Raw genomic sequence first — 25,177 nt, 5'->3', positions numbered from 1 at the left:
GGCTGCTGGTGCCTGCAGCTGTGGGTGGCCGGGAACACGCTCCGGCTCTGCACACATTCTGGCAACCACAGCTGTGGCTACCATTTGCTCATTTTGTGACCCTGAGACCTGCCCCAATGTTTGCTGTTGCTGAGCCACTGCATGTGACAGATGAACTTCCATATCCTCCTAGTCCAGGGAGGACTGAAAAACTGTGCTAGCACACCCTCTGCCCACTCCCCTGTACTTGTGGATACAACTGGAGCACTCAGGAGGTGCCTTGAAAGCTGGCAGTGAGAATATGACCAGGTAGGTAAAGGTACAGTCATTTAATTTATTTTATCACGTTCCCTGAGACAATGTGCTTTTTAGGGTAGAATTATGAGTATATGGTATATCTTCATCTTTCAGTATGATCTAAGCAATTTATGCATACTGAAACAAGATCACAATGAGTGTAACCCCTTTGAATACTGCATGGAATACATTTCTTTAATTATTTTTTTTTCCCCGGAGGCTTATACATTTTGACCTAAGCCTTTTAATGCTTAGAGGAAATGAAAGTCTTCTCTGAGGTTCTGGTGGATGAAAAACTTAAACACTGACATAGTGCTGCTTGTTAGATCCAAGCATCAGAATATCCAAATGAAATCAAAGTGAAAACATTAGTGGATTTGTAATTATGACTTCAGTATGACAGGAATGCATTGTGGGTTTTCTGGTTTGGAGAGAAAATGTTATTTAGAAGATATTTCTCTTAAAAAATCATGAACATAAACCATCAGCCTTAGGAAATTCCCATACTGTTATTTAACCAGAAGTATTAAAAAATGAAGCAAAAGCTATTTTGGACCAGTGAGCTTTTTGTTCTCTTGTAACAGTTCCAAGCTATTGCCAAGAATGCATTTCTCTCTGCTAAGTCTGTATGTTGACATGGAACCTATTATTTTAGATGAGCATGTTACTTCTGGAAAAAATCATCAGTCTCAGTCAAAGGATTTTGTATTTTTTCTTCCTCAATGAAAAACAATGCATTAGATTTCATTTTCACAGACACTTATGTCAAAGCTAGCATAAGCAGCATGATGTTCATGAATTCAGTAAATTAAGAGACCTTCTTTTTTAACATAGGTATTTAAACCACACTTGGAAACACAGATTATACCCAGAATAATTTAGGGTTACCACTCATATCCTTATATTCCATAGATGTATTCTCGGACCTTGTTTTAAAATTTATGTTCTGAAATATTTCTTGTCTTCTGAGATTACAGAGTATTTCGTGTTACATGTGGACCTACATAAACTCCCTCTGGTGGCTAACTTCAAATCTAGACTATCCAATGATCATCACTTCTCTAGGCTTATTAAGTGGCTGTACTGGTAAAGAACTAGACTTCGTGTGTCAGAACTTACTGTGCAAATAATATCACTGGAGCCTGTCTTCACAATTCTTTATAAAACAGATACCACATTCAGTCACAAAAGCCATGGCAATGTACACTAGAAAAGCATCATAAAACTTTGTGCACTGGTTAGCCAGATAAAAAATGTTCCATGCATTGCCCAGCCAAGAAGATAAGGAATACACTAAAGACTGAAAAAATAAGAAATGGCTTGCAATATGGAAAATGGTAATCTGCTAGATCAAAGCCATTGCACACCACTGGCTGGCAACCCTAAATATTTTGCTGAGTTTAGGAAACAAACAAATTTCATTTCATAGTTTCGAGTAATTATTATAATATGCATTATAAAAGACACATCAGCTTCCCTGAGAAGCTATCTGAAACTGACAGGAAGTGGCTACATCTTGCTATCTCATCCATCTACCATGACAGGGAGTCAAAAAGCCGTATCAAGAAGGAATAGATAATGCTTCACATACAAAATGAAGATATCCTACAAACTGATACCACAGGTATTTATTGTGATTCATCCTTTCAATCCGTGATTTAGTTGGTGAAACAGAATCGCACTTACTAAATCTGTAGATGGTCTACAAAATTTGTAGTTAAGTGGGAGGAGTTAAAAGAGGATTTCAAATAAAATTTCTAATTTTCTAAAATTGAGAATTAACAAACTTGAGAATTGCCTATTACAATTTCAAAAAATTGAAGAACTCACTGAGAGCAGCCCTGCAGAGAAGGACCTGGGGGTTCTGGTGGACAAAAAGCTCGACATGAGCCAGCAGTGTGTGCTTGCAGCCCAGAAGGCCAACTGCGTCCTGGGCTGCATCAGCAGAGGGATGGGCAGCAGGTCGAGGGAGGGGATTGTCCCCCTCTGCTCTGCCCTTGTGAGGCCTCACCTGGAGTGCTGCGTCCAGGTCTGGGGCCCCAGCACAAGCAGGATGTGGGGCTGTTACAGTGGGTCCCGAGGAGGGCCATAAAAACGATTAGAGGGCTGGAGCACCTCTCCTATGAAGACAGGCTGAGAGAGCTGGGGATGTTCAGCTTGGAGAAGAGAAAGCTGTGGGGAGATCTCATTGCAGCCTTTCAATACTTAAAGGGGTCTTAGAAAAAGATGGACGAGGACTCTTTACTGGGGTAGATAATGATAGATCAAGGGGGAATGGTCTTAAACTAAAAGAGATTTAGACTAGAAATTAGGAGGAAATTCTTCACTCAGAGGGTGGTGAGGCACTGGCACAGGCTGCCCAGAGAAGCTGTGGATGCCCCATCCCTAGAGGTGTTCAAGGCCAGGCTGGATGGAGCCTTGGCCAACCTGACCTAGTGGGAGGTGTCTCTGCCCATGGCAGGGGGGTTGGAGTAAGATGATCTATGGCAGGAGGTTGGAACTAGATGATCTTTAAGGTCACTTCCAACCTGAGCCGTTCTATGATTCAGCAATTCAAAATAAATAAATAAATAAATAAATAAATAAATAGATAAAAGCATATTTGCTTCAAGAAGAAAATATTAAGTGCAAAATTCCAAGTGTAGAGCAGACCATTGATCATGAGAGGATCACTTGCAAAAGAGGCAGTTCTCTTTCTAGGACTTCTAGCAATATTAACAGAAGCAGTTTTATATAAGACATGAAAAACTGTTTTGTGGTTGTTGTTGTTGTTGTTTTTACTTAGCTCAATGGTCAAGCATTAAATCAAGAATATTGTGTCTGTAAGTGCAGAGTAAGAAAGATGTAGACAAACTGAAAGGACATTAAAGGAGAGCAGCAAGAAAAATAAGAAGTTGCATAACATGATCTGTGAGGAAAAGCAGAGAAAACAATGGGGGACAAGATGTTAGTCTAATAACTAAGAAGTAAAGAAGCTGATCATGAACCATTTTGCATTTTCCTCATATGCAATAAGTAAGGCTCAGTTTGCACATAAAAAGGTTTTGGGTAGATAATGAGAAGACTTTCTAATACTGGTGGAGTTGATCACAACTGGATTATTTCTTTCATGAGCCACTTCACACTGCACTCTGAGTAGTGTATTTCAAAAGTGGTCTAGGAATATGTGGTCTTAGTTGGAACTGGGAGATTGTCTAGGTCACAGGATGAGACCTGTTACCTCTAGATCTACACAACTCCTGTAGGCTAACACCTTTAGCTCAGTTTTAGACTGTAGCCATAAAAGCGAGAAACAGCACTGGTTTCTCTGACTGCATTGGAGATATATGGATTTTTTTGAAAGTGGTTATTGAGAGGCGCAGAATTCAACTCATTTTTTCTTGCCTCACAGATTTCTTGAAAAAAGGTGATTAGTGCATAAAGCTTGTAAAACTTATTTGTTATTTTTGGCATCTGCTGCCATTGAATGGTACCAGGGAGTCTGGATCTGTTGTTTATCCTCCTTCATCCACACTTCACATATTTTTTCCAACTTTATTTATATCTGCAAAGGAAGCCACAGGGGAATTTTTAAAAGGGAAGCATCCAACACAAACAAGTGCTCAGATTCACGTGAAGCAAGATAGTAATCCTAAAACATAAACCAAAATCACTTAGATCATTCTGTCACAATATAAATCCTTGATATAGTATTTTCTTAAGAATTCTTTGAAAAAATGATCTTCTGTCTCACATTTATTCAACCCGATCAGTTATTTTTGTCAGTTACGTATCTGCCTGTGATAGCTTTCTGCCTTATCATGGGATCATCGGAGATGGAGCTGAAAGGACCTCAGAAAATTTCTAGTTATCCTATTGCCTTATGCTTATCTGTCTTCTATCTGACAAAAATGCACAGATCATTTTTAGAACATAAAATCTTTTTCTTCTGATTTCTTGTTCTAATTTTTGGGAAAAAAAAAAAAAACAGAAATGAAAATTTCAAGGTAGAGAGAAAAATATTGCATGCCTAAGCAGAGACTGGTACAATACAATGAACCTCCCTGCCTGTCTTCCAACACATTGCTCTGTTAACTATGTTTTGTTTTGGTTTTTTATTTTTATTTTCCTCCTCATGTTATTTTACAGATTTTTTTCTTCTTCTTTGCTAGATTTTTTTTTTATCTTCACAGATACTGCTGCAAAGACAACTTAATGAAATGACTTGCTAAAGAGCAAGAAGAACCTCCAGCAGCAAGGTATCTTTCCACTGAAGCAAACAGAAATGCAAGAAGCACAAAAATGATATTGGTAATTGTTGATAATTATCTCAAGACTTTCCCACTCCATCTACTCTGATTGCATTTATGTGGTGGTCTGGACACACCACATAATAACACAATGATTACTTCGTGTTGCATCCAAGCAGCTCTTTTCTGCTCTTGTTCTCTGGCAGCTGCTTGTTTCCTCTGGGCATCATATCTCCTTCTCTTCTCTTTCAGCATGAACCTGATTCCAGAAGCATGACTGAAAGCCAGGCCAAAAGTGACAGGTGATGTCCCACCTGGGTACTTTTTCTGGGAATCTGATCTGTTGGAAAAAAAAAAGCTCCCAGTGAAAAATCTGGCCTAAGCTTCTTGGAAGGTGCTCTCACACCCAAGGTAAGTCTGAAGGCAGAAGAAAATTATGTAAAACAGAAGGGTCTGTAAAATTAATGAAAAATGCCTGCAAAACAGAGTCTTATTTTTCTAAATTCCATGATCATACAGACCATGCTACCCTTGTGCTACCAAAATTGATAGCTATGTGGTGGAAGTTGGATTTCAATAATGTAAGAGCTTGCAGAGTGTTTTTTGTTTTTTTTTTTAATCAATTTTCAATTTCCTTTTTGAGAATTTTTCCCTCCCCCTCTCTCTTTTAGAAGCTATTGCTGTATCTGTGCAGTTCTGCAGCTAGTGCCATTGTCAGGGTAGGGATCATCTGGAAGAACTGGTGACAACCTCTGGTCCAAATATCCTACCATTCCTTTCAGTGCTGCTCTGCAAAGAAAACCCCAAGGTTAGCAACTGGATTTTGAAAATCCAGTTTATAAATAATGATCTAAAATGAAAAAGAAGAAGAAAACGAGCATGTTCAGAAGAGGAATTTCAAACTCTGCATTATTTATAAGTCATTAGGCTTAGACGTTTAATTTTATCATCTATTTACAAGAAGAAGAATTAAAGTAATTGAGAAGCATTCTGTATTTCTGAATGTCTAATAGCAAAGATCCTTTTCATTTGAAAACAAGGAACAAGAGAGAACTTAGAGCACATATAGTAACTTCCTACATGCTGTTTGCTTGTACAAATAGAAGATGTTGATCCAGTCTGAACAGTGGTCATTTCAGTGAGAATCCTGGAAAGCCCCAAAGAATATTGGGATTTACCCAGGCAACCTTTCTTTTCTGTAGGCAAGAACAGTGTGCTCCAGTGACAGGGATTCTTACAAGCACTTACAAGCAAGAACTTGCATTTAGAAGCAAAAAAGCTTGGAAGTACTTGCAGAAGACAAATTGAAAGTAACAAAAGTACATCCCTGAAGTAAAAATTCGTGGTAGTTCTGACAAGGTGCAGGGGCTCGCATAATTCCTAGGAGATCATTCTGTTTTGGAGTTGTTAGCTAGCTTTGATGCTAGGAAAGATTCTCACCAGTCTTGTGCTGTCTCCACAACATCCATCCCCAAAGGTCTGTTAATGGATGTGCTAAAGCACAGATGATGATGAGGAAGACAGGAGTCTAAGGCTCCACTGAAGAAAGTTATGAGCTAGTCCATCAGAGAGCAGCTGGAAATATAATTTTTAGGGAGTTTTTCTGTAAGATAGATGCACTGTGGGTTGACATAGGGTACAGTCAGGGCATTTACACCAGCAGTGCCTATGAATCAAGATTTAGTTCCTTGATATTAGAATCAAAGTTCAGCGAGGAGAATGATTGTACTGCCCTCTCATTGGACACCATGGGAAAGTAGATAAACTTGATATATTTTATGTTATACAAATAGTAACTATCACAAAGAGTTCATTAATTGGTGCCCTAAAGGCTATGAAGAAAAACATTACATTAATATTCCCAGAGCAGCAGCTGAGGTAACAATTGCGCCAAGAAATAAAAATAAAATAAAAAAAAATAATCAGTGAAGTCCAAAACTAATGTAAGGTTTGGCTTTCATGAGCTGATTTTCCCTAACCATGTTCTCACATCAGGTTGTGTTTATTTCTCCAGCTCTTCCAACAAAACATTTGTTTGCATGGCTTTCAGTGTTATGAAATAGAGAAGGGACTCAGGAGAGACTTATACGTGATGCTCTGCTGCATCCACCATGTGATATCTGGTAGAACCCTTTCTTAAACTGGCTGGATCCCAGCTCACTAGGGAATTCAGAAGTGTCTGGGTGACTCTAATAGTACTGAAAGTTTTCTCCATTCATTCTTGCAAGGGCATTGTAAAGTGAAGGAATCTTCTTCTTGTTATTATTTAATGACATCCTTAGTGCCAAGGAGTAAAGACTCTCAAGGCTGAAGGAGTATACAACTTCTTTCTTACCTTATTTACCTTTGCCTTATGTAATTCTAACCCTGACCCTTAGTACTCTCTGTAAACCCCTCTCTCTCTGTGAAAGAATCCTAAATCCTAAATCCTTCAGTAGTCATTGATTTCTAAAAGCAATACAGAGCTAAATGTTTTGCTTCTATTTCATTTATGAGGAAAAAGGCTTGGACTGCACTTTGTGCTATCATATTTTGTGACCTCAGATCAAGAGAACAGGAAAGCAAATGGAAACCATAGTAATGCACTGTGAAACACAAAGAAAGAAGAGTATGTTAATAAATGGGGAAGAGCTGCTCAGGCAAAATGAAATAATGCAGTGTTTTCCTGGGAGAATAATAGTAAGCGCTCTCTGAATATTAACTTAGATATTAACTAGTAGAGCTAAAGCAAAAGGTTTACGTACATGTGGAACAACAGAATATTTGGCACAGGAGATTGCAGGGCCTGCTGAATGAATACACCTATGGTGCTTTCTGATCCTGAGTTGCGTGACTTCCTGCAGGTAACCTCATTAAGTAAATAAATCTATGTTTACTCAAGCAGCATATATATTTCATAAGAATAGATCTCTGAACTACCCTGTCTGTGGATTAGAAAAAAGCAGCAAGTACATGGTTGTTTATGGCACTTGGCACAAATGCAGCACATTTGTCATGTCAGTAGATGGTCACTTGCCAAAAGTTGCCCACGGCCTGTTATCTGCATATGTGTCAATAATATATTTATCCTGGTTGTCTACAGGTAAATGAAGTCCATCGAGTTTTCAGGGAGCGTCCACTGGTTTGTATGCTATGAAAAGACTGAAAGAGACTGATGCAGTGAAAGGAGGTAAATGTATCTTTTGAAACTCTGAGTCATTCAAGCTTTCAAACCCAGTGACATCAACAAAACACACTAATTATTTAAATAAAAAGACCTGCAGATAAGAGGAGAGCTCAGGCACTGGGGAGCAGCCAAAACATGGAGGTCCCTAACAAGATTAGTGTTTTCATACATGTTCCATTTTATTGTGCACGTACATATTACACTTGGTGATGCTGTTTGCCATGAAAGAAATGAACCAGTTAAAACTCAGGAAAACCACCTGATGCCTGGAATTGTACAGACATATTTAATACGGGCTGTACATTCCAGTAGTGAGAAACTTAGAGTGATACTTTAAGATGCTCCCAAAAGGGTACCTCAAGAAAAACAAAACAAAATAAACAAACAAACAACAACAACAAACAAAGCAAAGCAAAGCAAAACAAAACAAAACAAACAAACATCATCAACAACAACAAAAACAGAATTATTTTTCTGTCTGCCCAAGCTCTTAGGTGTCCGTATGCACCATGCAAGGACATGTTATTTCCAGTCACTGCAGTCCTGATCTCCACTCCAGCCCTGGACAAGCAAGGCAAGGTCAGCAAGGAAGGGCCCCTGTGCTATCTGGAGACCACCGAGATACTGGACTGTGTTCTGGACAGATTTCACAGTGAGCAGTTGAGACAGGTCAGTGTAAACACCTGCACTGTATCTGAGCTGCTAACTTCTGAAGAGGAATTTTTCCTAATTGGTCTGTGTAAAGAAAACTAATGTAAGGGGAGGGGGGGAAGCATATATTGGTCAGAGAGTGGATAAGAACCTCAGTCTGACCCAAATGTGTCTTGTCTGTGACAAAGAAAAGTGAAATAAATTGCAAGGTCATTGCACCCTGCTTGTATCAGACTGTCTTTCATATTCAATAAATGATGTGTGATTAGAGTAAGCAGCTAGCTTTTAGGGAGTGTATTTTGGCAAGGCCTCTCCTCAACACTGGTACCATGGCTTTGTGCCATGGTATCCTCCTACCTGTCAAAATACTTCAGTCTGAATGCACTGACTGCTACTGACTGTGGAGTAAACTTGGTGTTAGACAGCTGCATCTGGAGTGTGTCTTGTTGTGGCAAAGTCGCAGGGCAGAGAGGCCATGCCCCCTGACATCCAAAAGGACCATCCTGGTGTCAGTGGGAGCTCCTTCTCCATACCAGAGAGAGATGTTTTTTGAAGCTAACAGGCTATTTTGTCTAGGTGTGTTTGTGCAGGATACAGAAAAGTGATTGTCTCCTACATCTATTTTTCTCTTTTTCCCTTTCCAAAATGACTCTGTCAAAATGTGGATTTTTTTTTTAATATATATTGAAGTTTTTTTTTTTTTCTCTCCTTGCATTCCCTCAAAAGCTCAACATTTGAATTTGTTTCTTTTATGGGTAGCATAAACTGAAGACAGATTTTGTGTTTCTTTCCCTTTACTGAACTTCTCTTGTTAAAAATGACTGATGCTTGTTTATCCCCTCTTTTGTACTTTGAACAGATATCAAATCCCATGCCTTGAAAAAGGAATATAGAAGTGGATCAAGTATTCATCATCATTCCTCTTGCACTTTGATGTGCATGTGTGTGCCTGCACTGCAAACTGAGACTGCAAATACATTCATTTGTCTGCTTTCAGTGAGCTGTAATTAGACTTCTCCTGACGAGCTGGAGAGTGACTATTTATTTGTTACACTCAAACACCACAGAGGTAAACTAATTTTTTTTTTTTTTTTAGGCTTTTCAAAAGTACCATTTGTACTTTCTGGCATCCACCAAACAGTAATAACATAACTAAATAGCTTCTTAGTATTTTGTAATGCAATAGCATGCATGAGCCCACATCATCAACAGGGAGCCTACTGTGTTAGGTGCTGTACAAATGCAGTATGTTTTGGCCCTGCCCAAAAGGTCTTACAGTCTAAGTGACCATGACTGAGCCAGAGAGGGTTTTTTTTTTTTTTTCAGCCAATTTAACTTCCCACGTAACTCTACACCTCCTGGGATTTGCTGCACAGCTCTGCTCCAGAACACAGGTAGTATTTGAGGCAGCAAGTCTCATTTCTCCTTTACAGTAAATGTTTTTATTGCTCCACTGCCAGTGCAGATTGGTTCCCAAAAGCAGACTTGTCTGTCATGCGGGGATTGCTCCAGTGTAAGCACCAGCTGCAGGCAGCCAGCCAGCAGAGAAACCCTGGTGTCAGCCTCTGGCTGGCTGCTCAGGCACATCAGGACAGCCATTGTTTGTAGCCATGACCTTTGGCTACCATCCTGATCCCTGAGGACTGCAAACAGCTGAACTGCCTTCAAGAAGTACCAGGAGAGAAGACTTCTAGGTAGCTGGTCCAAAGCAGAAAGGCACAGAGGCCACCTTAATGGTGCCACCAGCTCCTTTGAACCAGTGGGTATGTTCTTCAGCCACAGTCGTGGGTTTGGACCTCACTAAGTCTTGAAATAATGTAGGTAACCTTCCAAGCCTATGCTGTATATAGCAGATCCACGTATGTGTTCCCCTGTCTGTAAACATCTGGGGGCAAGTGTTCTTTTGTGGCAAATAAACTTAGCAGCCTTTCATTGGAGTGGTATTTTCCTCTGCACCAATTTCAGATTTTTACCTTTGGGGCTGAAATATGCTTTTGTCTTATGAACAGTCAATTTTTTCTTGGAACTTTGAACAAAATCAATGTGTGCATTTTTAAGAAGAATAAAATCAAATTATATTTCAGCCACTATTGTAGAGAAAACACTTCGCTGGTCTTTCTTACCAGCTTTAACACTAATGCCTAAGAAGTCTGGCATAAAAATACATTTAAAACTTGAGTACTCTCTTTCAATGGGCAGGTAAAATCCTATTTTGATTAGTAGAGACTTCATACTTGAAAATGAATGGGTACATCTGTTGTACAACTGTACCATTTCGTTAGTCTTTCCCATTTTTTCAACTACTTACAGTTTCTTGTCTTAAACTACTTGTCTAAGGGTAGTAGATACCTTTGTGTGCTGCATGTTCTCATCCAGTGCCAAAAGTGCTCTGACTCTTATCTATCTATGACCAAGGACCCAAAATACTATGGGAGAAGAATTTGTTGTAACCCAAACTGAACACACATGCTTGTTACAGAACCTACAGTCAGAGGGATTGCTGTGCTACATCTTTATAATGACCCCTGCATCCTTAAAATTAATAAAAGGATCATCAAAACTAGTCTGCTGAAAACTTTAGGATTTGTAAAAGGAAATTGAAAACCAGCAAAGAAACTTTTATAGGTGCTGTGACTCCTACTGGAGGAGAAACTTTTACTGTGCTACTTGTGCATCTAGGCTGCTCTGATGCAGAGTAAGGTATCTGACTGGAGAGACACACACATTTCAAAATGTTCTCAGGGAGGCCAGTTTTCATACAGAAATCTAGAAATACCCCTGTGAGCCCTTTTGAATTTTTTGCTATACTGGAGGAGAGCGTGGGACATACATGTGTGGCACAGAGAAAGGATGGACAGCGGGAAAGAGCTGCTAAGGAGCAGGGGACACAGCAGAAGTCAAGCACCTTGTTCCCTGGGAGCTACAAAATGAAACGTGATGTTGAAGTTTAGAGTGGAATCTCCACGTTCTTTTTGGCTAGTGATCCGGGAGCTGCGAGCAGCTGCAGCAGGAGCAGCAGCAGAGAAGTGTGGTGGGAGCCTGCACAGGACCAGGAGCCAGCCCAGCTGCACAGGAGAACACCTACAGGTGCTACCAGAGACCTCTCCTGGTGCTGCAGTGTAAATGCCTCACAGGTGCCTGATAGCAGTGACCTTAGGAAAACAGCTTGTTTCATGGGTTTCCCACAAATGTGTAATGCTACCTTTCTTGTTTGTTTGTTTGTTTGTTTATTTATTTCTGGTATAGCTTTACTGAAGCTTAACTACAGCTTCTACACAAATAGATCCGCATGCATTAGACATAAGGCTTTCCAATATATTGTACCAGATCATCTGACTTGTTCATATACTCATGAACCTAGGAGATCAAGCAACCAACAGCACTTTCAATAAACATTGTATGTCATGGAGTCGGTAGCATAGGTTAGACTTTTCCGTGAGTGTGTTCTGCTTTTATCATTACTACTTTGCTTTATCAGTCCCAGAGAAATCTTTGTATGTTCAGGAATGAATATTAAATAGCCTTTACCAAGCAGAAAATGAAATCAATTTGCTCCACAGTTAATTAAAGCTTTTTCATTTTTTTAGTGTAGTTTATTGTTTCTCAAATTGTCCTTATGTTAATAGCATAAGAATGAACTCTGGAAATGGTTTATATGTGATTAGGGTCCTGCTTTTGAGTAGGACTTGAAGCATGACATGAAGGTGACTAAGAGGCATATCATCTGTGCATTCTTTTTCATAGATAATTTCATTTTTTCTATTTCCATGAGCACAACTGCTAGTTCAGAAGGGTGGTAGAAAATTCCTTAAGTATGGAACATCTCTTACATGACTACCCTCAAAGAAGTATGAAAATGCAGTGCTGGAACCAAAGAACTAGCTTTGACTTCTGAGTGCAGCTTGTATACACACTGAGACATTAAATTTTTGTATGGCTCCTAGACAGGACTGTGCTGAGTAATAAGATTTAGCTTGCTTTAGACCTAAACATGTGACATTTTTCTGGGCATTTATATATTTGATTTCGGAAGATTTATTACCCTTAGGTCTTTGAAATACCAAAGGATCTGAAAGGAAAAGATAAGGTTTTAAGACCAGATGTTAAAATCATGAAAGTCATCTGCATGAATATCTACCTACCTGCAAACCTAATTTAGCTATTTAGTTATTCCAGTTGTAAGTTAAATCAAATATTAATAGGAGCAAAATTCCAGAAGACAAATCTATCTTACAATTTATAACCTAACTTTAAAAATCCTAAGGCCCTTCATATCTAACTTTCCTAGATATTAACTTAAATTTGCCTCCAATTTTTTGGATGTTATTTAGATAATGATCATTTTTTCAAAGATGTTTTGTCATCCTCAGGCTCATCTATGCAACACAATTGAACTATGACCGTAGCATGGTAGTTTATCCATGCCAACCTCATAGTGGAAGCACTGGCAGCAATAACAGCCATTGCAGCAGCACAGTCTTAGTGTGTGCTATCAGAAAAGAAACTCTCCAGGGACACTTAATTAAATTAGAATCTGTATACTAGGATGTGATACAATTGCACTTTCTTAGGCAGACGTATCTTCACTTTCTCATCAAATTCACCAGGAAGGTTAGGAGCACAAATCTTTATTGACTGCCAGTAAAATTTGTTATACTAACTGACTGAGGCACTTCATAAGTCTTCCTCTAACTTATCTTTACAGGACATACATGTAATAAATATAGTTCTTCTATCTGTCTATCTATCAATCAATCAACAGTTGGGGCTGTTTGAGCTAATGGCAAACTAATGATATACTAACAGTTCTCACCAGGAGAGCAAAGCATGCTTCAGCTTTGTGAAAAATAGTATTTGCTCTCCTGTTCTAAATCTGATATATAGGTAAAACGTATTAAGTGATGCCATGCTCTAAGAAAATATCGTTCCCTACCTCTGTATGAATGGGGGGGTGTTATCAAGCCTCATCCTCCATCAGCTTTTTTGTTATATTTCACTCTGCTGTTGCATGAGGCAGCAAGTAAGTGTGTGACACACTGTCAGTGGCCCAGCAGCTAATGTGAGTCTTTGGTGTCACACGTCCTAGTCCAATGTCATTAGCTTTTAATTTATGAAGAGACTAGAGCTGTATGGTTGCCTTTGTGATATTAACTTTGGAACAACTTTTCTGATGCAGTCCAGTTTAACTTTTACCTACAAATACCAATGGCCATGACTTTTGTTCTGCATTTTTATGAGGTAACAGTAATCTGTTAATTTCTCTTCATTCTGGAGACTCAGAACAGCTCTCAAAGCTGTTTTGAAAAAACATAGTTTTTTAAAACACTCGGTTATTGCTGATTTAAGGTCAGGAGACGTTGGGTGACATTTCTGTAGGAATCCTCCACTATCAGTTGCAGAAGATCTTCAAATGAAAAAAGTAATATTTCAGTTCTTAAAGAATATATCTAGGTATAATGCATGGATTGCAGACATGCAGGGTAATCCTTAGAGGAGCTGGTGAGTAACATTTTAAACTACACACATGAAAGAAATAGGATTTAACATTCCATTTCAGAGCTAGGTGGTTTAAGAGCTGATGGTTTTGTCTAGAACATGCAGAAAAATCAATCTGATTTAACTTCTAAAGTGGATTGGCTAAACCACATTAAATGTCTGTGTAGCCAACTCTCATTTATAATGTATTAATTTACTTTGGAAGTAAATTTAGTTAAATCAAATTAGGGCCACTTTAATTTTGAATGAGAATGTGAATGTAACACAGTTAAAGTAATCACAACTTTAAATTCACACCTTTTGTTAACCTGAATTTGTTTTCTTGAGTGTTCCTGTACATATAAGCTCTAAATCTCACTGAAGTCAATAAGCGTTTCTTCAGACGTGCGCTCTTAGATAAAACAGCAAGCGAGACAGCCTGAAGGCAAGCGTGTCCTGACAGCCAGGACTGCTGTGGTGCCAGGTGATGCACAGTCTCCTATCTAGTAAAAGCTATGGTGGAAGTCCTACCTCCCAGTGCCTGAACACTGCAAACATGTAAAAAGGCCTACTGTCACCATTTCATTATGTCTGCGGTAGCCAAATTTTTGATAGGGAAATAATGTTATCAAGGCTGACTGCAGTGGGCTGCTACCAGTTGACAGGCACCACCACCTACAGCAGTCGAGAGGCACTTAATGAACAGTGGGTGTTGATTATACATGCCATGTTCCTTGCTCTCCCTGCGAACTGCAGACGTTAATGACCTGGTGTGCTGTACACCCGATGGCCACCCACTGCCGGGTGTGCATGTGCTGCAGATAGCTTGCTGCCTCTTCGTGGTGCTGCACGCAGAAGAGGCTGAGAAAGCACTTATGTGAGCTATTGAAAAAACAGTGGGAGATGTGGAGGAGGAAGGCAGAGATAATACAGCCTCTAACAAGGCCATCTTTGCTCTTGCAGTGAAGATTAAAACTTACATAAGGATAATCAATGTGCCAGGTGTCCTGCAGGATTTCTGCCCAGAATCTCTCTTCAAGAGCAGCACAGTGGGATGGCTACGTGACTGAAAAGTACAAGGGCATGTTTGTGGATCTAATCATTAAGTAATAGCTGTATGCAGATGAGATGACTGTGTTGGAAGGTGAGAGGAAATCTGGGCATCAAAGCTCGGTTGATTGCAATTTGCCTTTGTGCAGGTAGAGATAAATCTCTTTGAGACTGTACATCTCAGAATTTGAAAGCAGAACAGGATGGCTTGCAGCAAATATAAATGTCTGTGGTATAAAAAATCACCAGGTTGCAAATATTGCTATCACAGGTTTTTGGAATGAAGAAGTTAAAGTTAAAGGATAGGATGGGATGGGATGGGATGGGATGGGATAGGATAGGATAGGACAGGACAGGACAGGACAGGACAGGACAGGACAGAAAGGAACAGAATGTGATTCAATTCTGCATAGTCTTACTTTAAAATGTGGAAATTAAAAAAAGTTGCATGGAATTAGTCACAAAGATTATTTCTCTTTTCCAACTGATAAATTAGATTTATAAGAAGACATTTAAAAAGAAAAACAAAACAAAACAAACAAAAAAACCCAACACTGTATTAGCTGAATTTTACATAGTTTAAAACAAATCATGAACTTTCACACTTTTAACACATACAAGCCACTTGACAATTTCAACCTAATGTGAAACTGCACCTACCCTTAAATGAAAATTTATAGTAAGTTCATATATAAATAAAGGATAACACGCTAAATCTATGTTTTGAAATTTAAATGTACAATGGCTTTGTCTTAGAAAAGCAACATCGTTACATTTGTTTAAAAAACAGGAGCAACAACAAACTGTTTGGTATTCATGGCCCTGTGGCTGACTTGTCATATGCACATCTGGCTTACTCATAGAGAGGTTATTAGTGAGAGACAGGAAAAGAAAGAAAACGCAGTTGGCAGAAAATAGAGTGCATATGCATAACAATGCATGACATATAACATTTTCGCATTTGTTGTCACAATTTTCATTCCAATTTCCACTAAGGTATCATTTTAGTTATGCTTGGATTCTAACAAATTTCCATCCAATAACAAATTTTTTCTCATTATCATGTAACAGTTTCAATTTATGGATGGCTGGCTGCTTGCTGCTGCTGTTGAATGTAGAAAATCTGCGGTCCTATTTTACAGTTCCAGCACTGTCAGAAGCTCCTAATGAATCACCAGGAGGTCTGTGTACACAGCAGTACGAATCCTGGGCAATTCTGAACCGACGGCAGCCTTTCATGGGTGAGCCTCCTGCTGCCTTCTGTGAGAGCTGGCCTGCAGACCTGATCCTCCTGAATTTCACTTCAGCCATGGAAGTGAAATGCATTGTCAGAGAAGTTTCCCCTGATCTGACTAAATGCTGTTTACCCCAACTTCTTCTTTCAAGCCATCTGTCAAACAAAAATGCTCAGCGATCTTTTAATTCAGAACCTGCATCTCAAGGAACCTTCATGTGCTCCGGGGCAAATCATAATGAAAATTCCAGGTTTAACAACATCATCTTAATGGTAAAATACTTATTTTATCCTTCTCAAATGCATTTAAACTATGGGCCCTCTATTGTGATTATTTATGGTTATCATTTTGGCTGCTCTGAGCAGCAGTGTCTGGGCTTAGTTGTCTTCTCTGCTCAGGATGAAAAATGAAGTTTGAAAGAATGTTCATTACCTTCACGGCATGTGTTGACTGCACTGATTCTTCATCTGCCAAACTGCATATGCTGGCTTCTGTCTCATCTGGAGACCTCTGGAACTAAGAGCAATTGATCAAATTAATTCTAATATAATCCCACACAGACCCTGCTACCACTGCAGCTTGTTAACCTTATATGCAAACAGTTTATTTAAACTATCTGGATGACATCATGAAAACTACCTTCAATACATCAAACAAAGAATGAAATGAAAGCCCATTTCAACATTTTTTCCAAGATATGATTTTGGTTTTGCTACTTCTTTCTAAAAGATAAAATTTGGAAACTTCAACTGAATTAATTTCAATTCATTTGGACATACCTCTCAAATTACTGAGATTTTTCCCACTTTTAACAAGAAAAAAAAATCAACCAAAAATCAAATAACCTTAAAGTCATGAAGTTCACCACAGTAGCTTTGTTTATTTTATGAAATAACAATGGAAGGATCCTAGTAACAATCTTCTGAAATCCCTATGACCTTTTCTTTCTTGCTGATAATTCTTGTTCCTGCATTTTGTGGAGCTTTACATCAAAATCAACTCACTGACAGAATTCTATCACTTCTCATGTCTCCAGTCCACCTATTGCCACCGTAGAGCAGCTACAGTGTTTGGTTATGTGAAATGATAAAGCATTTCTAACAAATTTGTTTGCCATTGGTTGCACCATCCTGCGTGCTTCCTATTGCCATATTGGCCTCCCATGGTCAGGCGCTATTGATGCCACTAGTAAGTGGTGCCCTGTGTAGTGACCTTGCCTAACACGTGCAAGAGAAAAAATGTCTTTGATCACTGTCACCGTGTAATATATCATTTGGTATAAAAGTAACTATTCATAAACCAAAAAAAAAAAAAAGCCCAAAGTACCCAAAACATCAGAAACTGATTCTCATATCAAAATAAGTCTGAGGACACAAGAGTGCATATGACTGGTCATGATTTATAGATGCAGATTGTTCCCCACTGCTTTGGGGTCCCAGCCATAACTAGACACAACACGGTGAATTAAAGATAGCACAGCAGTCTCAGCTTCAAGATTTCCTATAATTTATCACTTTAGCCCAAGCACTTAGCCATGATGATGTCATATTTATATTAAACTACTTTGTATAATATTTCAAAAAAGCAAAAGGCAATAATAAATGTTTATAGAGATATTACCAGGATCATAAAGATAAATAAATAAATAAATAGTGTCTCCCAGCCCAGTCATTTTCCCCTACCACTAGTGCTTAACTACTTAGTAGCTAAGAGCTGTTAGACCTTCTAGTACGGACTATCTCAGGGAAAATATTTAACACTTATTAAACATGGCTTCTGAATGGGAAGGATGAAGGTTCTCTTGAGAGCACTCCTAAAAGGACAATACATTGTCATCATGTCTTGTGATTATTATGCTACTTAATAAGCAAAAGTGTCCTTTTCAGGTTTCATGGTTCTCATAGGCTTTCATGACAGCTTCATAAATTCTCTTGGCTTTAGACTAGTAGACAGTTTTCCCAAAACGCCGCTGTTGTAGTAGAAAGGATATAACACTCATTAAAGTATATTTCTTCTAGAGTTGCTCTACGCTATGTACTATATTCTGTGTTCTGCTTAGGGCTAATTGGCAACAATTCAGTAAAAATGTTTTCTGAAAACATACTGAGATGTGAACTTTTTACAAAAACATCATTTTCTTGGATCTAGGATAAATTTTTCAGTCATAATGAGAGACATAATTCTGAAATTATGCTGTTTTTCTGGGACATAGGAGCCCTAAGTTCAAGGACCTACTTTACATCATTTTTCTTGAAGTAATGTAGGAGACCAGTTCTACAATTTGGACAACAAAAGAAGATAATATTATTCTGGTTAAAAAAAATACCTGTTTTGTTTAAAAAGGAAAAAAAAAAAAAGGCATGTTTCTGAAGGCATTCATCCAAATAGCAGCAAAGAAAGAATTGATATCTAGCAATAATGGTATACACAATGCTGAGGATTTTGGAGGATGTCAGCATGTGAAATGTATGACGTATGGCACTTGTTTTTTAGCTTATATTAAGCAAATACCAACTGAGGCAATATATGACTATGTTTCACATATCAAAATTTCCATATCTGGTTTGTGTGCTGCAGATACACTTTTTTTTTTTTTTGGTTGTATCAGCTTATATAGTAAAACATTATTACATTTTCCCACAGACCTTCCTCCAAACACAAAGTAGGCCAGTGATCCTTTAGTCTGTCAAACATAGACAAATTCACTAATATAATTAAGTGAAAAATGAATCATATTGGCAGGGCTAGTACGTTGCCTTCTACTAAGCTGTCCACTAACTATCATCTATAAACTAAAGAAGGAAGTGTTAAGAACCTCTTCTCACAAAGGATAATTGGGTGAGAGGGCTAGAAAAGAAGTAATGCTAAGCCATGATTCCAAAATATGAGAGGGGACATTTAGACTATTGGCAAAATGGTATGTAGAAACCACATCTCCGAGGTCCAAACCAGGGTCCCTGCCGCCACAGGGATAAAGCAGGCTGGCATGGAAAGCACAGAGCATACAGCAACTAACCAATCTGTGGGAGAAACAAATCCAAGTACTTTCAGTCTTACAAAGTCAACAGGTCACTCCATCTATTTTTCAGCTGAGCACATGCACAGGTTGGCAAAGTTCCCTGCTTGCCTAATCTTTCTTGATTTCTTTCCACACAGCCCGTAATTCTATATTAGTCTTTCATAAACAGTTCATGGTAGGAACAGGCACTTTCTGTTTATAGATAGTGATGCTTTAATGTTGTGAGTGTGTATAAGTTCCTCTCACTTTCATAAATTAAATACTAATTTTGAAAGTAAAACTAATTCCAACAGAAGTTATTACTGCAATAAAAAGTAACAGAAGATCGTACTTATGGACACATCAGTTTCAAGCTCTTCATGGATTAATCAAGAAAAATGTTTACAAGAACTGAAAGAAACAAAGAAATAAGATTTAATTTTTTTTTCCTTTGGAAAACAGGAGCAGTATAGGCTGCGATTTCTAAAAGTGCCACTGGTTTATGCATCATTGCAGTTAATAACTTATTCTAGGTATTAAATCTGTCACATTCCTTTGACTTAGAATAGAATTGAAGAATTTACAGCCAGAGACCCAAATCTGACCTAGCAATTTGAAAGCATAACAGAGATATAAATCCAATTATTCTCTGTCCAAACACTGACACACATACCTTGTATCAGAGAGACATCTGAACAAGTCATATTTAATATCAGACTGAAGTGATTACAAAAATGAGAGCATGAGGATTATTAAACACTCATTTGCTGAAGAGATTTCACTCCTGAAGAGATCATCAGCCAGCTTTACTTGATAATATTAAAAGTCTTTTCAAAGTAGAATAAATTTGTTCATCTCATTTCCCACATTCCATGACCTCACATTTTTAAAAACACCTGTTTTTTTCACATTCATTTTAAAAAATCCTCATCTTCACAGATACCTTTGTGGCAGAAGCAATATTAACAATGTATTATTAAGATTCAAAGGATTATTTCAAATTTGGGGAAGGGATTTTTTAATTTTTTTTTTTTTAATATAGCAAGTAGAACTGTCTAATTAAAACAGATGGAAACACAACTCTAGAAGTCTCCTGTGCTTTTTTTTTTTTTTTTGTCTGAAAGAATTATGGAATACCTTTTCTCCTTCTGAGCTTTCCACAATTTTTCCAGTTGCAAGAAAGTCTTCAATATTATGAAAGAGAGTCATCGTCTTCTCTTGAAGATGATGCCAACAAAGGGTGGAAGACTTTCCTGCATCGCAGTACCAAGAGGTGGCAAGATGAGGTGGGTGTGAAGTGGCAGCAAGGCAGGGAATAACCCACCACGCACATGCAAGCTCACTGGGTGCTTAAGAGAACAATGGACCAGGAGTGTGACGGAGGAGTAGGTGTGTGGGTCAGGATGCCCGGTAGAGGCTTCTGAAGGTATGAGGTCATTTTCCAGCCTTTTTCTGAGGTAAGAGTTTCGCTTGAAGAAGGTGGGAATGCTTCCATAACAAAAGACGGGGGCTCAGGCCTTGCCTCCTTCCCACGTGGTGGAGGGAGATGGGGCCGTGGTGGTCGCAGGGAGCATCTCCTCCCACCACATACTTGCTCCCCACATACTTGCTCCCAGGTCCCTGGCGTTATCTGGTCCTGCAGGCCATTCAGGCCATCCATCAGCCCTTATCTCCCCATGGGCCTAGCACCGCCTCGTGCCCAGGGCAGTGCTGCATGCGGGGCGGTGGGGGAAGGCGGTCAGGGCTGTCCCTCACCCGGCTATGGGATGAGCCCTCCGGGAAGAGACAGGGCATGCAGACTTTGACATGTTTCAATCACTTTTAGTTTCCATTTCTGTGAAGCTCTGATGGGGATATCTAATCTCTCAGGACGTCTGCACATTTTCTCACAGCAGCCAGATGCTTGTGGGGTCCCATGTCAGAGCGGGGACACTAAAAGCATGAGGGAGGACAGCCTCTGCAGCGTCCTCATGGGCTGATACTACAGTATCTCTGTGGAACAGCTTTGCTGCAGCACTGGGGGTGGAGCAGTTTGGTCTTCAGTCATTCATATCATAACACTCATCAGAGCTACAGAGCAAAATGTTCCTGATATGCCCAAAGAGGGAAAAAAACCTACAAAGACACCATGCCTTTCAGGTTTCAGGCTCAACTACATAATCCTCTTCTCAAGTCAGCAGCTACCTGAATACAGTTTAAATCCTTACAGGGACAGCTTTTAGATTGTGTGAAAGCAGGGAAAAGATTTTTTTGTCAAAACATCCAGTTTGATTTCCAGGAACAATGAAGAGGGAAGGAGAGCCAAAACAGCAGCCAGTGTTTTGGGAAGAAGTCGAGTGTCTGATCTCAAACATGTGCAGGGAGCCAAATAACAATTTACCTTATCACCTAATTGAGTCTGGTGATTGCTTAAGGAATCTGACATTTCACTAGAAATCAGGAATATTTGCTTCTTTTATTTCTTTGAGAATTCCTGTGTTTTCCCCAAAGAATCCATGCCCCTCAGTTAATCTTCCAAAATCCTTGCTCATAACAGTCCTTTGGAAAACAGAATTTCTATCTCCTTGTTTCATTTGATGACCCACTTTTCTAATAATGCCACAAAAGTTCAGTTAGCAAATCAATACTCCAAGCTACAACTTTGTTACATTTGAGAATCAGAGTTTAATTTCTGAGTGCTGTTGAGTGAATTTAATTTTTTAAAAATAAGCAAAAAAGCACACTGTGAGCTAAGGGAAAAGTGCAGCTTTTAATTATCAACTTACTTTTCAAGCAAGAGAGCACACAATGATTCTGTCAGAGGACAACATTATGCAGTAATACTGAGTGATTTACCTGATTCAATCCCCCAAAATATGGACATAAAGAATAATAAAAATCACTATAGAATAAAAACAAAATTATTTTTCTGAGGAGAAGACAGAATATGTATGAAAGCAGCATAATACTAATATAGTACAAGTGATGATTTAAAAATTATTCGATTCCAAGATTAAAGCTATATGCTTTACAGACAAAAAATATTTTGGGTAGACAATATGTGGGCCAATATTTCTCCTGAGAAATTTAATGCAATTAAGAAGGCAAATGTAGAGTATGTGCAGATTGGTGACACTCAGAGGGCTGCTGGAATTTGCATGGTATAGGATGAGGCTGATTTAAGATGGAAGCACAGAAACCACAGACACAGGATACCCACTCTGAGATGACAACCTTTGTATGATGACACAGCTGAATTACAGCATTTTTTCTTTTTTTAAAATTAATTTTTTTTTTTCAATTTGCACACTGTAGAAATCTTGGGGAAACTTCTTGGCCAAGGAAAGAGGAATCTTGACACTCTCTGCTATCTTTTTTTGATATGATCCTTACAGAAACCCGTTACACCAGTCCCAGAAAGGAACATGTGAACAGCCTCCATCTTCATAGCAGCAATGTGTTTCCCCGAATTGGCAGTGCTAATGAGAAATAAGAACAATAAATTCATTTACAAAAACATTTAAAAGCGAGAGGCAGGAAGAAGAGGGAACTTCGCTGTCTGGTGTGATAAAGCCTGAGCTAGGAGAGCCGTGTTTAATCTTTTTGATTCACTTCCAGAGCTGGGTTTGAGAGTGAAACAGATTTAGATGATGAATATTTTCAAAGTACATTAAGAAAAGGCTGATGACAATGTGATATAGTTTTATTTGTGAGTTTACTGATAACATATTCTTAATGGAAAAAAGCAGAAATGACTCCATTGTGTGCAGCTTAACTCAAACTCTGTATGCTAGGATTTTTTTGTCTTTATTGTTTGGGCTGCTGGGGTGCATCATTTCTGCTGCGGGTTGTTTTCTGCATGTGGGAACAACAGTGAACAACAACAGATTGGAGAGATCTCTTTGGACATCACCTTTCTTTCAAAATACATATTATAAGTGTTGCTAGGATTAGCTGGCGGTGTGTGTACACAGCCTGTGGTCAGACTCTGCTATTTCCACATGCTGACACAGATATAAGAATGGCTTATGGGGTGGTGAGCCTGCTCCATATGTGCCCTTCAGTCCATAAATAGCATAGAGATAGGTGTTACAGGAACAAACATTGAAAGACAGCCAGATGGCAAGGAGGTCTCAGTCCAGACCCTTCCAGCATTTAGGATAATGGACTGAGAATGAGAATATAAGGTGTCAGAGGGCAAGTTATCATCTCTGTCATCTCCTGTCAATGCTGTATGCTGAAGACAGCAGTGCTTAACAAAACATGTGTCTGAATGTGTGTCTGTTATTAAGCAATGGTTTCTTACATAACATAATTTGCCATGATTTGCCACAAAACAGATAGGAATGAGCTAAATGATCAAACAGCAGTTTGCCTTCTGACCATTACGACCTGGCCAGATCTTCAAAATAAGCCTGTGCAAAAATAAACTTAATTCCAAGTGTTAACAGTTTGCAGGATCAGACTTTGGTTACAACACAGGTCAGAAAGAAATTATATAAGAAGCAAGTAGAAAATAGGAAATGCTGAAACAGAGGTTTTACAAAAGTCCTTCCCTTCTTCCCTTCCCTTCCCTTCCCTTCCCTTCCCTTCCCTTCCCTTCCCTTCCCTTCCCTTCCCTTCCCTTCCCTTCCCTTCCCTTCCCTTCCCTTCCCTTCCCTTCCCTTCCCTTCCCTTCCCTTCCCTTCCCTTCCCTTCCCTTCCCTTCCCTTCCCTTCCCTTCCCTTCCCTTCCCTTCCCTTCCCTTCCCTTCCCTTCCCTTCCCTTCCCTTCCCTTCCCTTCCCTTCCCTTCCCTTCCCTTCCCTTCCCTTCCCTTCCCTTCCCTTCCCTTCCCTTCCCTTCCCTTCCCTTCCCTTCCCTTCCCTTCCTTTTATTTTTTATTTTATTTTCACAATTGAACAGAATGGTTTTTTTTGTTTGTTTGGGTTTTGGGAACATTGCCTAAGCATGGTTTTCCTTCATTCATTGGACAAGTCCCTTCTCGAAAGAATAATGAAACACCAAACTTGTAAATAAATTAAACAAAAATGATTGTAAAAGATATATATACATATATGTGTGTGTGTGTGTGTGTGTGTATATAAAATGAGTAAAGCTCATTATCAGACACAATTGAACAACCCCAAAGGAATTATGAAGAGTCAGATGCTTCTACTTATACTCAACAGACTTCTTGGTGTCAGAGGAGTGAGTAGTGTCTTAAGCAGGGACCTTTTGTTAGCAGTTCTTGGAAAATAACACTCAGGTGTGCACCATCTGTGTGGTGCAGATATGAGGTACAGTCACGCTCTCCCTGTTGAGACGTTGCTGTGTGGGTTTGAGCCGAGCACCCAGCTCACATCGGCAGCGCTGTGCAGGAACAGCTGTGCGGTGGGAATCACACCCAGCACTGGGTCACCCTTTGGTACCTGCACTCCTCGGCTCCTGCTCTCAGAAAAGAGCAGAGGAGAGGGAAGAGCCCTTTGCTAGTCCTGGGAAATGCTGGACACAAAGATCACCAATGGCCCAGGGCTTAATGCTGTGGCAATAGGGAGCACTGGCACTGTTGGGTAGCAATGAACCTGTGGTTTTAGGAGTCCTTCATCAGGAGTGGGTCCTGCTGGTGCCAGAGCAGCCCCAGGAAGGAGTCACTGACCACCAGGAACAAGGATGGGATGTGGCTGCATGTGTAAGGTAAGGGAATAGTCCTGATGGGACCTATGGTAAGCTTTCCCTCCAAGACAAATGGCAGCATGAGATCCCCTATAAAGAGATCAGGGATGAAAAGGGAAGATGCTTAAAAATGGCATCTTGTCCTAGAGAGGGAGCAGTGAAAGGGCAATAGGATGAGGAAGGTCACCTGCGTGGGAGAAGCAGCCCTATTTGGCAGATGGACCCCGCCTGGGGCCATGGGCATGAGCTTTTGGGAATGGAGGTTGCCACGAGTGATAAGAATTCTAAACGAAGGGAGCATAGTCACGAAGTCCGTGTATCCTCCAAATCTACATTTCCTATAGAAACCCCAGATGTGAAAGGGTAAAACAGTAGATGAAAAGGGAGAAGAGAAAGAAAGACGATGAGAAAAATGAAGACTAATATGGATAACAGCAGAAGTCTTGCAGGTAAAAGCAACAGTGA

The 25,177-nt window shown here is 39.4% G+C and overlaps 1 long non-coding RNA gene across 1 annotated transcript in view; it reads right to left on the bottom strand.

The window, feature by feature from the left end:
- The window catches only part of LOC125180155 (uncharacterized), a 33,425-nt gene that overhangs the window by 5,849 nt on the left and 2,399 nt on the right, over nucleotides 1-25,177 (bottom strand). The window contains exon 3 of the long non-coding RNA XR_007158468.2: nucleotides 16,515-16,598. This is a non-coding gene — a long non-coding RNA (uncharacterized lncRNA). The remainder of the gene's footprint in view (nucleotides 1-16,514; nucleotides 16,599-25,177) is intronic.

This window comes from Anser cygnoides, chromosome Z (genome assembly GCF_040182565.1).
Source record: "Anser cygnoides isolate HZ-2024a breed goose chromosome Z, Taihu_goose_T2T_genome, whole genome shotgun sequence".
In the NCBI taxonomy this organism is placed as follows: domain Eukaryota; kingdom Metazoa; phylum Chordata; class Aves; order Anseriformes; family Anatidae; genus Anser; species Anser cygnoides.
The sequence above is the reverse complement of the archived record's forward strand: the minus strand, read 5'-3'. Positions and strand labels throughout refer to the sequence as shown.